This window comes from Eschscholzia californica, unplaced genomic scaffold (assembly GCF_041429995.1).
Source record: "Eschscholzia californica isolate CP2 unplaced genomic scaffold, dmEscCali1.0.p SCAF_3, whole genome shotgun sequence".
Classification (NCBI taxonomy): Eukaryota; Viridiplantae; Streptophyta; class Magnoliopsida; order Ranunculales; family Papaveraceae; genus Eschscholzia; species Eschscholzia californica.
This window is the reverse complement of record NW_028238420.1, coordinates 29,735,178-29,740,375: the sequence shown is the minus strand read 5'-3', so window position 1 is coordinate 29,740,375 and position 5,198 is coordinate 29,735,178. Positions and strand designations below refer to the sequence as shown.

General features: G+C 41.6%; 1 long non-coding RNA gene across 1 annotated transcript; it reads right to left on the bottom strand.

Annotated features, from left to right (window-relative positions):
* Positions 1-773: 773 nt before the first annotated feature.
* Positions 774-1,794, bottom strand: LOC147549425 (uncharacterized). Its single transcript, XR_015238764.1, has 2 exons — positions 1,482-1,794; positions 774-1,388 (listed from the first exon to the last, which is right to left on the bottom strand). It is a non-coding gene; the product is annotated as an uncharacterized LOC147549425 (long non-coding RNA).
* Positions 1,795-5,198: the final 3,404 nt, after the last annotated feature.

Genomic DNA, 5,198 nt, shown 5'->3' with positions numbered 1-5,198 from the left:
TAGCCTCGGCTAAGCGGGACTCGTGGAAGGTGGAGACAGAACAAACTCGAGCCAGCGCTGCTCTCCAGTCCTCTCAGTCTGATGCTCGTTTTTCTGTCTTGGAAAAGCAGCTTGAAGCTTGATGCACCCGAAAAGGTTGCACACCCAAGCGGAGGTATCAAGTAGTAATCCGGCAAAGCCGGGATCGATCCAAGGATAGGAAGGTAGTTTGGATATCGAAGGGTCTTTTCCCTTGGTCTAGATATTTCAAGCTAACTTAGACTAAAAAGGAAAGAAAACAAAGATAAATGGGGGTTTTGATTTGAAAGAGTAACAAAACAAGAAAGCAAGCAAAACTAACTAAACAATATAAGTAAAACGGGCGAGAGATATTCGAGAGAAGAGTCGGAGGAACAAGAGTGAGACGGTAAGACTCGATTCGGGCAACAAATAAGTGAGAAAGGTGTCGAAGTCCGGGAATCCATAATGATAAACCTACGACTATGTGTAGTCCGATCTAATGTTTCAGAGTACAATCGATATTCGACTCCTAAAGTAGATATCTCTAAGTACTACGTAAATCCGGAGATCATACTTAGTCAAACAAACGTCTAAATCGGTGAATCCCGAGTCATCGAAAGTGTCGTCTAGTCGCCTAACTATGTGAAGTGCATGACAAGACACATGAAATTATGACTTAGACTACGATCGATATCGAATACTTCGTTTCGTCTATTAACTATGCGAAGTGCTTGACAAGACACATGAAAATACGATCAAAACGATAATCGAAATAAATGAACATCAATTTATAATCAAAACATCAAATCATATTAAACATAGTCATGAATTCATCACATTTCATCTCATATAATCGACAAACTAAAGTTAGCTAAATATGGTTATAAGTAATAAATGAAAAGAAGATGATGAGAAATCCCCCTTTTTCGATGTAGTTCGAGGCTAGGTTCGTCGGAAAATATGAGTAGATAAGGTTCAGCCGATCTCCCCTTAGAAAATTTTGGGTTCCCCATAGCGACCACCATCATCTTCTCCATTTAGAACACAACCTCCATTAAAGCTAACTCTAGCTTTCTCTCTCTAGAAATTTCTTGTCTAAAATCAAATCAAACTACATGGGAAGCTAGCCAAGATGATGGGGAGTAAAAGCCCTATGTTTTCCGGCCAAGAAAGTGACCGGAAAACCATGAAAACTCCGGCCAAAGAAGGTGAGAATCCGTCCAAGACAAGATGGAGTTTCGGCCAGCAGCTTCCGAGCACGTCCCTGAGGTCGCGTCCCATGCTCCTGTGGTCGCGTCCTCCATGCCCTGCAGCTCGCACCGACCCGTGTAGTGTGCGCGCATGGAGAAGCTTCCACTGTTGCGCCGGAGCAGCTCCTGTGCACGTTCCTGCTGGTCGTGTCGGAGCTCCTGCAGATGCGTCCCGAACAGCAGCGTGCACATCAGTGACAGCATCCCGAGCTCGGAGCAGCTCCTGTGCACGTTCCTGCTGGTCGTATCGGAGCTCCTGCAGATGCGTCCCGAACAGCAGCGTGCACGTCCGTGACAGCATCCCGAGCTCGGAGCAGCTGCAGATCCCGTGCTCCAGCAGCTCCTCCCGTGCCATCTTGCGTTCGGCCAAAGCTTTGGCCGGCCTAGCTTGGCCGGCCAAGCTTTGGCCGGTCTCCTTTCCCTCTCTTTCCCTTCTCTTCAACTTCAAGCTCTAGAAACCCTAAAACTTCAAGAACTCCAAACCCTTAGCCTCCTTGCCTCCTTTTCTCTCCCTCTTTTCTTCTTGGTTGTTGAAGAAGATGATGAATAGTAACCCTTTGACCCCTTACTCTAACTTGAGTCAAAACCTAGACTTAGTCAAACTTGACTAAGTCTTTAGACCACAAATGGGTGCTTATAAAATCTCTACCCAATTCTTCTTCTCTTAATATTTCTTGGGCTTGGACTTGGTTTTGGGCTTTGATTTAGAAACCAAGAGAGTGCCTCCATCCTTGTCTCTACATCTTCAAATTCTTACAAAGGACTAGAATACCCTCGGACTTCTTTCTTCAACATCTTCCACGTCCGAACTCCGAATTGAATACCGTTTTCACCGTCGGACTCGTCATTGACTATACTTGTCATTTGATTTGCTTGAAGTCTTTTTCTCTCATTTTCGGCACATGAAATGATAGTGATAATTCGCTCTTGTTATTTCGAATCACATGCTTAACTATAAAATAAGTACCTAACATGAAAAACACATAAAATATTATTGATAACACTCAAAAAGGACTAATTAGTCTAAGTTAGGCTCTCCAAATGTGACATTTTCGTGTCACATCAAGATCCCCAAACTTAAACATTGCTAGTCCTCGAGCAAATAAAACAAAATAAAAGCCTAACTCACTTTTGGAGGCATCCCGGTTGCATTTAGCGTATGCAACAAGCCTTTAAACCACTAGGTTAGCCCTAGAGGACGAGTGTCGTCTCGTGAGGGTTTCCATAGATGACACCCACAAACATCGTGGTTTCAAATACACAAGGGTCCAAAATCCAAATCATAGATAAACATGGTTCATATAGTAAAGGGTTTAAGCATGTCAATGCATAATGAATCAAGTAAATGAGCTCTTGTAAAAGCTAAAGGTCCCTTCACTAATGATCTTACCCTAAAGTGCTAGTGTCATACCATAATGAGCAACATCTATGTTCCGAAGTCACAAAACCTTGATTACTAAGTTAGTATATTTCGCCTCGACTTCGGCCTCACGGACATACACTCCAAATATGAAATCACTCAAGAATGGTTCGCTCGTATGTGTGAGTGTGATCACTAACATGGACTCAACACATAAAAAGGGTGAGGACAACATTTTGGAACGAATGATCTTCGAAAAGGAATTAGCCACTAAACGGAGTGGGGAAGCTCACTCACCCTTCTCACCCATTCTACCCTCTAAGAATGCTTTCTAAAGGTTAGCGGATACTAGAGATGGATGACGATGGTGGATTCCCGAGAATGTTGACTTCTTCATGATAGAACCTCTCAAGCACTTCCACATTTGTTTCTTGCTCGAATACTTATACATGAACATACACACAAACACACATATATACAATCACATCACTCACACAAAAGAGCTAACATGCTCAAACATAACATAAACAACTTTATTCATCATTCATTTTTTTTTTCTTTTTGTCTTTCTTTCTTTTCTTTTTTTCACTTTTTCACTTTTTTTTTTCATAACACAACATCACATAAAACAAACATAACTCACACAATACTATATTCTTGTAATCAACTTTTTCCATTTCATACTTGCTTTGACATTCTTCTTTCTTTCTTCTCATGTCTTCATTCTCAGGATATAAGATGATGATGGTAATGGAGTATCCGCCTCCCTCTAGTTGACACTCTTATTGGGTTTCATGGACTACAAGGGCAAGGTTAATTCGCTATCCTAATGTCACTCCCAGTGGCTAAGAAAGTTGAGCACACGAGATCAAATGAGCTCTTTTGACAGTTACGAGGTTGAGTAGCTCTTCATTCTACTCGGAGTTAGCGCGGAAGAGTACACTCGAATGACAATTTAGGCTTTGAGCTCTCACATGGGTTAAGTCTCCACTAATGACTACTCTAGGTCTCTTAGAGATGTTTCTTCTTCACTTAGATGTTACTCCCATAGTATAACACAAACACTCAAAGACTCGACTTCCATGCAAAGACCATTAGCAATCACAAAACTCATCAACTCGACACATATGCATCAACATTCTTAAAACTATCACTATAATCACATGCAAATCTACTCAAAATGTTCAAAATTTTTCAAATTTTAGCTAATTTGAACCCTTTTGTCTTTGAAACCCATGGTCATGCATTGGTTATGGTCATATCCCGCATCCCCAAACTTAAAACTAACATTGTCCTCAATGTTCTAAGCATACACTCACCAAAAGATAAAGAGACACATCAATTTAAAGAGAAGAATGGAGAGATATTACCATAACCGAAGGAGATAAAAAAATGGATACTACCAAGGCTCATGTATCAAGAGGTTCCAAGTTGATGCCAAGCTCACGCCATCCCCAAACTTGGAACAAACCATGCCTTAGAAGTAAAACATATAAGAAATGCTCCTAAAATATCCAAAAATATAATGAGAATGAAGCACAAAAGAAGAATGACCATATAAAGTCTACCACTAACGCGGGTATAGACGATTGCATCGAGCTATGCAATTAGCCTTTGATTCTCTTGTTTTCACACAAGAGCACGAGTTATGTCTCGCGGAGGGTTTCCAGAGATGCTACCCACAAACATCAAATGCCACCTTAATCGGCTAACGATCATATAGCAAAAGACGGAAGATTTGGGGGTCAACCCAAAGAAAGCTATATACACATGGTAATCTTCTCACAAAAATATTAAACCAAAGAAGTGCGCGTGAGACGAAAATCGAAAAGAGGCCATCCCCAAACTTAGTGGATGCACGGTCCACTAAGTTAGCATGAATGCTAGGGGCGACGATTAAGAAGTCGTCAAAAGGATCGACATACAATTGAAGGGTCAGGAAGTCGGTCGAAGGTAAAAAGTCAAACTCAAGCTTAGTGCATAAAACATCCACTAAGTCCCTAGATATGCTAGGAAAGACGTCCGAAGTGTCCCATAAGGGGTCAAGAACCGAGTTTGAGATCATGTGGAAGGTCGGCCTAGACTCTAAGGGTAAGGCAATAGGCTCGGGGACCAAGTCAAGGTCCATAAGTTCCTTAGGTAAATAATCCAACAAGCTATCCGCTATCTCTTCAACTACTATGTTATCGACATCCTTAAAGGCATCGGGAGCCTCAAAGTTAGGCATAGCACCTTCCATTCTACATAACTCATCCAAGTAATCACAAGTGCTAAAAATTGGAAAGTTCAATAACGTGTGATCCCCAAACTTGCTCATAGAGCTATCATCCTGAACATTAATTACAATCTAATGTAGTCTGATCATGGTGAGATGACAATGGTCGAGGGAGTGAGCAACAAGGATCATCGGTCAATTCCATCTCAAAAGGTCTATCAGGAGCTTCTTCGACATTTAACTTAAGACTAGAGACAGGTGTATTACCCTCACCATCATTCATAGTCTCCTCTTGAGTTTGGGGTGCGCAAACCCCTTCCTCGTCGATGATAGGCTCCGACTCAATTCTATCAACAATATTGAGAATCCATTC